General features: G+C 41.2%; 1 protein-coding gene across 4 annotated transcripts in view; it reads right to left on the reverse strand.

Annotated features, from left to right (window-relative positions):
* Window positions 1-11,905, reverse strand: part of LOC307237134 (myosin IXB) — a 76,459-nt gene that overhangs the window by 63,647 nt on the left and 907 nt on the right. The window lies entirely within an intron of this gene.

Consider the following 11,905-nt stretch of genomic DNA (forward strand, 5'->3'; position numbering starts at 1 on the left):
TATGAGACAGAGAAAATGGAAATGGAGATTCACGCTTTGTGTGTGTGCACTTTCATATGCATGTCTGTGTGAGTGCCAAATGGCTAACAGCTTGTGTGTGCATGTTTGTGTGTGACTGAGAAAGAAAGATGACAGAGAAAGAGAGAGTGGGAGACAGAATTGTGCTTGTATGGGTTTTAATGCCGAGTGGTGGTAAATCAACCTAAGGGTTCTTTATGCATTGCAGAAGCAACCCAAGTGATTGTGAATTGATTGGAGCCCCCTTCCTCCCCCTATGGAGCCATGTGGCCCAAACAGAGCCTGCCTGCCTTTTGTTTACAAAGGGACCAACACCTCAATCGGTGTCCTAACCCATCCAACAGCCGCAAGCCGGGGAAATCAGAAAGACAGAGAAATACGGGGAGAGACAAGTGTGGTTGAGAGGAAGAGAAGAGGAAAGAAAAAGCAAAAGGCCTCTCTAAAAAGCTCTTCTCCTCCCCCAGTCTTTGAGCTTACTCCCTGGCTGGCTAGCCATGAACAATAAAAGCAGAGCTGAGGAGCATCTGCTGCCACCGTCTTAAGGAAGCGGATAAAGAGGAGAGGAGCTGCAGGGAGCCCTATTTGACTTGTTGATAGCGCTATTCAGTCATGATATAGCGCCGGCCCATGGCCCAAATCCTCTTTCCCGATGAAAAACAACCTGAAAGAGCAGAGGACCATTACAGAGATCACCATGTCTCTATTTGCAAAGTAACAAAACCTGCAACTAGAAAGTCATATCCTGCATCAGAGTGACTGTATTTCTTTTCAACCCAACTAGGCAATTTGTCTGTCACAAGAGATTAGCATACTCTATCAAAATAATGACAATCGATACCTATAAAGGTCATCTGAGAGTGCAGCATTGATCTGTCACTCTCAATGTCATGCGGCTTGAGTCATGTATTGACTGGCAGCTGAAGCTAGCCGTCCACTGTTCGTTTGACTTCCCTTGGAGGCAGGTATGACCCCCTGTTCACGCACGGAGAGAGAATGTTAGGGGGTCTCCATACATATAAAATACATTAGAGCAGGCACAGCCTAGTTTTACTTTGCTGTTGTTATGCTCCTGGGCCTTAAGATGCCAGAAAGCTTTGGGCTGCCATTCGTACGAATTCAGCACCAATTTCAGCCGTAGCTCAATAAACTCCTTCTTTATGTGATTTTCACAGCAGGTCAGTAATCCGAAAAGGCCGGGCACAGCCTTGCACTAACCCCACCCCCACTCACATGGTTGTAACGCCATCTTATAGCAAGCTTTCCTTACCCCTCTCCCCCACGGACTTCTCCCCTTTCTGCACAGTTTGACTCCCAGTGCTTCTCTGGGAGGTCATGCTGCTCTTATACTGCCTCCCCTCCGACCCCCCGCTGATCTCCTCTTTCTGCCCCTCCACCCCATCACATTTAGCACCACGGTTTTAACTCTGTCCAGATGCCAGGCTACACTCAGGAGAGGCAGCGAGAGGGGAAAAGTGTAGGTGATGTCGCTACAAAAGTCTTGAAGAAACTCTGTTTCACAAGCAATGATAATTTCTCGGAATATTGATTTACACCGCATGAGGGGTGCAACGATACACAGATTCATATAATTCAAACTATTAAAAAAATTGCCTTGTGAATGTTGCCTTGTGTTGTCGTGGTGTGCAGGAGTTAAAGTCAGAGCTCTGTGTTCCACCCAAGTGGCAGCATCTATAAATCCTTCAGTTTTCACTTTTGGAATCCTTCTGGTTTCCCAGTGAACTACATGATTAGTGGGTAAAAAGTGGTGGTTTGGACATTTTTCAAAATGAACAAAACATTTTTTGTACTATTCATACCGAAAAACCATGAAGGAAATTGACCCATAAACCAAGATAAATAGTAATCCATAAGTTTTGTTTATACCAGCCCTACATATCACACCTTTTTAAATGAGCCCGCACACTAATGCAGTTATCCCTACTTGAGGTCAGAACATACATATTATGTAGGGGACATGAACAAAGATTTAGTTGAACTCCATTCCAAATCGAGTTGGCGTGCTCTGCAACTGACAATGAACTGAATAACATTTCTCATCTCGTTCCAACACCACCTATTAAGGGGTGGGTTATATTAGGCAGCAAGTGAACAGTCAGTTCTTGAAATTGATATAGGAAAAATGGGCAAGCGTAAGGATCTGAGCAACTTTGACAAGGGAAAAATTGTGAGGGCTAGACAACTGGGTCAGAGCATCTCCAAAACGGCAGGTCTTGTGGGGTGTTCCTGGTGTGCAGTCGTTAGTACCTACCAAAAGTTGTCAAAGGAAGGACCACCTGTGAAGGCTAGCCCGTCTGGTCCAATGCCACACAGATGAGCTACTGTAGCACAAATTGCTGAAAAAGTTATCATGTGGATGACCGGGTGGGAGTACGTTGTTTACCTGGGGAAGAAAGGTATACCAGGTGTACCAGGATACACTATGGAGGAGGCAGTGTAATGCTCTGGGCAATGCTCTGCTGGGAAAACTTGGGTCCTGGTATTCATGCGGAAGTTACTTTGACACGTACCACCTACCTAAACATTATTGCAGATCAAGTACACCCCTTCATGGCAACGGTATTCCCTGATGGCAGTGGCCTCTTTCAGCAGGATAATGCACCCTGTCACACTTGCCCAACCAATTCCCCAGATCTCAATACAATCGAGCATCAGTGGGATGTGCTGAAACAACAAGCCCATTCCATGGAGGCCTACCTTGCAACTTACAAGACTTAAAGGATCTGCTGCGACAGGTCACAGCTGTTTTAGCAGCACCACGGGGACCTACACAATACTAGGAAGGTGGTTTTAATGTTGTGGCTGATCGGTGTATGTTGGCCATGATGGAGGAGCAGAGAAATGTATGTATTCAATCAGGGTGAAGAGCTGAAACTAGACTCCAAAGCAGCAGGGTACACATGAAACATGCCAGACCATTGAGGCCATAGCATGTTAGCCTTAATGAAATCCAGAAGGCTACACTGGCCCTGATTGGCTGTCTTGGGATTGCACGCAGACTGCTTTGAGTCTAGTGGACTATCTTGGGATTCTCTGCTGGCTGGTGGTGACAGGGGATTCCAGAGTTTTTGCCAAGACCAATCATCTCACTGCAGGCCAACTGGCAGAAGGAGGAGGGGGGGTTCCTTAGTATGTTAGACTCATAGACTAGATTTGTTTAAGCCAAGGGTGGACAAATCTGAGCCGAGATGAAGGGCACATAGAAAACAACATGGTATGCTAACATTTGCTGATTTTCTATTTTCTTTACTATTTCAAATGGGTAAAATTCTCTCTGTCCTTCTTCCCTCTCACTCTCTCCCCTCCCTCCCTCAAATGAAAATATTTAAATTCAAAGACATTACGTTATTGTGGCAGACGAGTAAAGCATTGAATAGACATTACAAAAGGGGGCTTAAGAAGCCAATATATTGTTTTATTTCAATATCTTAAGAACTTTTCACAAATAGATGTGTTTTTGTCATTTAAGATACAAATAAAAGGTAAATATTCCAATGAGGAAAAGTAATAAATGGTAACTCTGTTCCATAGTTCAGTTGGTCCTCTGAGAAGGGCATGGGTTCGAACACCCCCTCTCCCGTCTCTTCATGCAACAGGCGGACAGACCAGCTCCTTTTTTGCACTTTTGTCGGTTTAACCCCCATGAACAGCAATTCCTCCTCGCACCATGTTAGCTGTTTGGCATTCTTCTTCGTTTACTACTTCACGTGGTACTTTCTCTCTACTGCCATGGTATTTGAGAATACTGTAACAGAGAATGTGCCTGCACAAAGGTATTTTTTCTTATAATTAACGCGTTACATTGACAGCCCTTGTTGTTCTTTTCTTTGTATTTTTATTTTTAATTGAACAAAACAAAAAAAAAAAGAAAAAAAAAAGCACTGTGCGTAACACTCTCTCCATCACTTTCTTACACCAACCCCCCTGTCAGCTACCACCACAAATAGAATCTGATTCTGTGGGAAACACTGATTTGATAGAAAAAAAACCTGTTTTCAGAAAAAACTCGAGAAATTTTGCAAAATTCCTATCTTATTATTATTAATTTTGTTTACATAATTGTTTACTTTGATATCCCAATGTCTCAATGTCACGATACTTCAATACCACAGAGAGACGATGAACAACAATATTTTTCCTCAACCCAATGTCATCTTCAGCAGTAAAGCTTAGCCTTGTTTATTTGACTCGAGCCTGTGCTCTAAGCAATGTGTTTGCCTGTAGTATTTTTTTCCTTACATTTCCGATATCTTAACTCCAATACCAGTTCCTTAACAATACTTATTTCAAAACAATAATAATTAAAAGGCAATAATAATCACTGGGGATGATTTACTGCTTTAAAATAAAAAAATATATATTTTTGTTCGACAGTCAATTCAAATCGATCAAGGGATTTAATTTTTATGCTGCCGCCCTAACCATGTGTCGGTTGGCCTCAGGCTAAGGAAACACTTCCGCCCTGTGAACGTGGTGAGCAGCACATACACAAAAACATACATACACAACCACGTTGCCTTAGGATGTAGGGCAGCTGCAGGAAGGATTCAGGAAGACAAGAAGGGAAATGGAGGGAAGAAGGCAGACAGAGGGGATATTGTATGCACTCACTCATGTGGGCGACACTGCTCTAAAAACACATGACTCCATTGTGGCGTTGGAATAGTCACTTGGCTAAATGCACTCACACTAAACTGTACCAAATTCACGCTTAGCATTACTTGAGCCCCCTCTCAGACTTCTCTATCCACACACATACACCTGCCTCTTACAAAAGACACACACACACACACACACACACACACACACACACACACACACACACACACACACACACACACACACACCCCAAAGCTTGAGACAGGAGTGTATGAGGCTTTTCCTGTTGACCTAAGCAAATCAAACTAATCCCTTGGTTAACATACATACCAACACATTTTAAACTTGGGAGAGTCCTAGCTGATGAAAACCAAACCCTCTGTTGGGTTTGATGATCAGATGTGTGATGATGATAAGGAATTATTGACGAATATGAATAATTTCCTGATATATTTGTTTACTGGAAGAAACTCACAGCACCCTAACCAGATGCATTATTCTCCAACAGAAATCCAAAGTATTAACCATGATAAGACATTTCCTATCTGATGGACATAATCATAATGCATCTACACGATCTTGTCCTTTAACTTAAGGAAGGCTGACACAGGACAAATGGCAGCAGGGGAGCTGGCTTTAAGAAGCTTGTCTATTTAGAGGAATGAGGAAAAGATAATATAATCTCAGACCTACTCCAGATTTTATCTTCCACATCTACTGTCAACATATTCCCTGGGGTGCTGATTATGTTTGGGTGGCGTGACAGATTCACACGCTGAGGTGTGGAGTCTAAGCATCTTAGGCAGGATAACATGGTTAAAATATTTAGGTCAGCCGATTGTCCTTTTTATTTAAATCCATTTGAAATGCAAAACACTATGAATGAAACAAATGGTTATAGAGTCTGAAAAAAAATCTGATCAGAGAATGCTGTATGAAGGAAAGAATATAACTCAATGTGAAAATTGAGTATAGATATTGCACATTAGGAAGTCAGGCTAGTGAAAAGTAATTGTATTTTCTTCATATTGTCAGACTTTTTAGTCTCCTTGGATCCCAGAATGTCTCCAAGTTCCCTGATCCCTCCTAACTCTGCCAGACACACCGGAACGATTTCCTCCCCTCCAGATGAGATGTAACTTGCATATGGAGTCATTCAGCAGTGACCAGTCAGACTGGGTGGTAAAAATAGAGTAAAAAACAAACAGTAGAGAGCTGAGCTGGCCAATAGAGAGCATAGAGCCAAGGCCCGCTCCGTTCCTGCTTCCTCTCTCTATACCTCCTCTCTTTTCCCTGTCTCCCTCTCGAAACCCCGACCCATAACGTATTATTATTACTACTAATTATTACTCCTGTGCCTTTTCTCTTTCCATTCTTTCCCCTCTCTGTGTCTGTCTCGTCACTCCTTTTAGCTCTTCAGGAATCCATTGGACTACTCTGGCTCCGCTGCAGTCTGTGGACTTTGATACATACAGAATTCAGGCCACAGACAGTACACTAAGTCAACTCCGCTGCAGTTTATCCCTGACTGTAGTATTTCGACAGTCTGGCTGAGCAGTCAGTGTACTAGAAAGGGAAAAACGGACATTGGGGGGGGGGGAAAGGTTCACATCCCAACTTAGTAAGTAGGCAGTAAATGGCCTCTGGTTAGGAACAACTTATTATCTTAATGAGATTTTATCAACGCATGGCTGTGGCCTCTACACCCATTCTCTACCAAGATAAAAAAAAATAATAACCAATAACAACAACCTTTATGCACAAGTCCATGGCTGTGTTGTGTTTTAAAATGAATTATAGCAGCTAGCCTGTTGCCTGGCACGCTCAATGGGAATGGTTTTTCACCGATGCTGCTTTGTCTGCCTGAGTATTTCGGAGAAACTATTCATGATTAATAAGTGTAGCATAGGCATCACGAGAAACTCTGCCCGTACTCTAATAAGTGTAGCACACAGAAGAACGTGCTTGTATAAGAGAATGATGGCGGCAAGATGGAGCCAAGTGTGGCATTATCTTACCCAATTTGAGAAAGATTTGGGGTACTCATTGTGCGGGATGACGCTGTCTTACCAGGGTTCCTCTACTGTGACGTGGAGTCATTTACAATTTTTGCCATTTTCATTTCATCATCTATGGTCAGACTTTGTTTAGTCACTGTAGCACGCGGCCCATTTGGAAGAAATAGAATAATAATTTAAAATAGCACCAATTATTTTATTAATGTACTGGTAACTGTTTTTATGTTCTGTTAATGGTCTATGTTGCAGGGGGGGGTGTGATGATGTCACAGCTAGTAGAGTAAACAACTGAAATTCTTGTTAGTCGATGACAAAAAAAAATAAATTTAATGCCCATCCCTAGGATGTAAATGTAGGACAACTCCAAGGACCAAAGAATACTGAATGAAAAGCTTAGGAAAGTAGTGGGAAAATTTTAATCACAAGATACTCTCATTGATAATCATGGTTTGTTTCTGTACAATAAGGACCAAACTAATACAGTAGGTGGCATTATCTGTAAATATGAGCTGTCCTAAATACCATTGAATACCAACACTTACTATAAATAACGGAATCACTAACCACAGAGACGGTGGAGGGGGAGGTTTTAGCACTCACCCTAGCAATCAACCAGGAATCAGACACAGACACACAGACAAACAGCAGCCAGTGGGCCTCGAGCTTAATGCCAACACTGGATCACTGAGAATTGGACAAAAACTAGTAGGGGTTTCATGAAAATTTGGCATTACCAGTACAGTTAGGAAAGGTTGGGCATCATTGTTAAAACACGTCAACTGTTTGTTGATGTATTTTTTTTATTGATGTGTTTTAATTCCTGTCCAACCCATCCTTTTTAATGTCAGGTCTGTAAGAAGCTGGCAATCTCTGTGCACTACAAAATGGTCCCACAAACTAAGAAAGATAAGGGAGATTGCTCCCTTTGTGCGGCGCAACAACAATTGTGTCAATGGTTCATTCTTTTGAAATGATCTCCATTCTAGCCAGCACTGGGTGAATGTGGAGACCCTATTGTTATAGTTAGTACTGGAGTATAGTAACTTGTGAATGGATTTTGGCCTAAAAGACATCAGAAATATTCAGTTGCAGTCCTACTGCCCGGTTGACAGTGGTTCAATTTATTCCATGACGTCAACAAAACCATTTTGCACAATTATGGTGGAAAGTTAGAGCTTGTGTACAACAGTTAAATCTTTCTTTGGCCTCTTATTGAATCTATAATCAGAATCAAAACACCTTGGCGAATATTACATTCAGATTGTAGTTGCGATCATACTCCTGAACCAATTATGTTTGGACTTTGTTGAAATAATGCCAAATGAGAAGTTAAGCACAACATGTGCATGTATGCAGGTCATGTCTAAACAGTTAGCCTGCCTTCTCTTTACTTATAACCTATAATTACAGTTGGGCCTATTTATAAAGTCTATAAACCCAGCTTGCCCACACGGAAAGAGCCAAGCTACCAGAAGAGTTGACTTTGAGGAACTTTAACCATTCTCCTTCCGTGTAACCTTGCAGTCTGCATCAGACAAATAATCTCTGGATTGCTCACATATTCAATTGCTTGCTCATTGCCTTATTTCACTTTCTGGTCCCCTCAGTATATATACATTTATCATATGCTCATCACTGTCAATCTACCTTGTGATGCTATTTGTGCCACAGTGCCACCTTCAAACATTCCTGTCACACGGCTGGAATAAATTCCTACAAAATGCATTAGGGAATACTAGCCCCTATCATTGAACGGTATTCAAATCAGCTGTCAAGTGAACGTGGAAGAGATAAGGGGATGAAAACCATTTAACAGTTTAATGCAATGCAAGCTTGGATTAGATGGACATCAAAGTCTGTTTCCCAATTGCACTGTAAGCCGTCAATCTACTGGCAATGTTCCATATTGGCGTTGTGTGGGAAAGGGAACCGGTCTTGATGATCTGTTAAAGTCGTTCTGTAAATTTCCCCACTTTCAATCAGCACATTGCCGGTACAGCTGTGAATGAAAGTATGTGTGAATGGAAGCAGTAACATTGCCGTAAAGTAGGGGTTGAGCCGAATCCAAATAAAGCACAAACACAGTGGTACCTCAACTTACGACTGTAATTCGTTCTATAAGAACGGTCGTAGGTTAAAACAGTTGTATGTTGAAGCAATTTTTCCCAGATAAATTACGAAATCATGCAGGGTGAAAATAAACAAAATATACAGCACAAACAAAAATATCGATAAGCCACGAACTACGTGGCTTATCGATATGTGGCTTATGACATTTTCGCGACTATCACTACTCAAATGTCGGATTAGTCGTAAGTAGATGCAGTCGTAAGTCGAGGTACCACTGTAGTGGGTTTTTTAACGAACATTTATTTTTTTTTTTTTCATACTCCGGAGGCAGAGAATGTAGGACAGGTTGAAAGTGATCACACTGATTTAATAACATTGTGTTTGGGTGATTTTGTCCGTGGACAAGGGTTCTGTCCCCTCTCAGTCAGCGGAGTGAAGAGCCTGCGGGGCAAGGAGACGGGGAGTGAAGAGCTGGTCTGAAAACCAATTCTGTTGCCTCGTCTCACATGATATTAACACCTCTCGCACGAGCATTAAGTACTGTATTTGTAACAGTCATCTATGTGGGAACAGACGTAAACTACGGAACTTTCCCATAAAGGAGGCAATGTGGGAATGACTACCAGCTGCCTTTGCCAGATATTTTTTATCCAGCAATGGATAAAATTCAAGTCCATGTAGGAAAGGGACTTAAGACAAAAATATCAGTGCCTAACCCACCCAGCGGATAACAAAAGGAAGGAAAACGTCTAACCTGGCCTATTCCTAACCTAGATTTTGTAACGGAACTTATGGCAAGTACCTAAGAATGGCAACTTGGTACTTGTACAGAAAAAATGGTATCAGTGCAACTTGTAATAATTGTTTTAACTCTTTAGTGTATCAAAGGTAACGTGCCACTGACACTTTAACCCAATTTCACATTCTAGATGCAAGTCATCCAACAGTTGTCATAGCTAGCCAGACAGAGTTTCAAGCTCACCAGAAGTGATTGACACGTTGCGGTCTCTGCATTTTCTCTGCTTTGTGCTTTGCAAATCGGCATTAGCACCTCTTTAGTCTTGATCTAAAATTAAACTTCTCATGACAAGCACAAGCAGACAGCAAAGAGACTAGATTTTCAAATCATGCAATGTATCAACACACTGTAACCTAATCTGTACTAACTGTGCCTAAATTGTGTCAAAAAGATTTTAAATCAAAGTTTGTGATCTGCTTGTTTGAAACATCTGGAAGTTGTCTGCAAGAGCAAACTGCTTTAATATTCATAATGAATGAGAATGACAGTTGTGTTTTTAACAGCTGTAGAATCTATTGTTAATATCCATTGAACTCACTAGCCGAACATAGAAACTACTTGCTTTGAAAAATCGAATTGCCCAAACCCAAACCCTCGAATTGCCCTGCCTTTCAAAGATACTGGAACAGCTATGATTGCAGCAATTACCTTTTCACCCTGAGATTCACACAAGTGCATTCGCCAGGATGTGCAAGCCAATTACTACCCAAGACTGAGCTTCTAAAAATGATGCAACTCCTTCCCTTCCCCCTTCACCTCCCACCTCCTCTCTGCTGGATCGCAAATATCCTCCCCCTATTCCCTCAACCACTGACAGCTCAGTCAGTCTGCTGCGAGGCCAATGAGCACAAACCATCAGCCCAAGCCCATATGGCCCTTTTCTTTTAAAGTACACAGAATCAAAGGATGGCTTTCAATGGATTGGCTCAGTGAAGGGCCTTGTCCGTATACGCTTTGTCTGCTATGAATCTAGAAACAGCAGCACCGTATACAAGGCAACTGTGACAGGAATCTTTCATATTCCAACTATAATTAACATGACAAGACCTCAGTGCAAGCTAATGAGGACAAAGTCTCCACTTATTAAACATGCTTTTTCGTGTTTCACAATAAATTTATAACCTTGGTTATTGAACACAATAAGTCCATTGCTGTAAAAAACAAATAGTGATTATCAGGAATGTGATCGTACACTATTGTGTCAGCAGCAGCCCTGAGCAACCATTGCTACACACTTAGTCTAGATCAGTCTTGAATTCATTAGTTTACCATGCCTAGTACCAAAAAAAACAAAAAAAACAGATTCTCTCTCAGATCACAGATCACCAGATCTCAGATCACCAAAAGAAAATGATCATTAGGAACTATGCAGCCTCCCGCCGGATAACACATGTGTAGTATTTAGTCTGAAGAGAATCAAAGAAACCATTATGAAAAACAGAAAGGGCCTTAAAGTGGCATGCATGCCTGCCTGGTTATACTTTGCTTTTGCTAAGTGATTCGTTTTTTCCACCACCTAGGTATTAGTCATGTAGTTGGCCCTGGAGCATTTATTTTACATTTGCTGTCGTGTCGGCCACCGCCAGTCCTATGAATTTGATCCGCCCTCTTCATATAACTATCAATACTGTTGTTCCATTGGAGAGGGATTGTTTCCACTTAGAGAATCATTAAAGCTCTTGCTCCTTTTTCTACAATCCTTTTGTTTGAAATCATAGATGTGCAAGGCATGCATCTGTTAACAAGGTTTTTCTTTGATGAACAAGATTTTAATATAAATTTAATTTGTCTGAAATTGTGTGTTGAATAGAACTATTCATGCTTCTGCTGCATCCTTTCTGCAACAAATAGAATATTTCATTGTATTCTAAAATTCAATCGGATGATTTCATTAAATCTTTTGACTAAATAAAATAGAGTGTGCACTACATAACACTTGCATGCAAAAGTACAAATATTTTGCTATCCATGCCATATCAAATGCTTTCACATAAAGTTGATAGAGCAATCGACAGCAATAGCAATAAATTTAACATTTTTCATTTTAAAGTGTGGCACATAAATAACCTTTTCAGAGAATGGTGAGATTTAAATTGCGTTAATGGAGTACGTATAAAACACACGTAAGAAAGTTGCAGCAAAGAAGCTTAAACATGAAAATCATGAGATAGTCGAAGCACACAAATCAATCTATAGTCCATGAATGTGCTTCAGTTGACGATTCTTTTAAAATCCAATCATCCCAGTTTGCTCCACATCTTTGGAAACGATCTAAATCGTTGCATACACAAATAACATAACATACATCGCGGCTGACATGTACTTCGCGGGACTCGAGATGCATTTGTGATTACTTTGGGCGCTTGAAAAAGAACGAGTCTGA

Source organism: Zeus faber, assembly GCF_960531495.2.
Source record: "Zeus faber genome assembly, chromosome: 1".
NCBI lineage: Eukaryota > Metazoa > Chordata > Actinopteri > Zeiformes > Zeidae > Zeus > Zeus faber.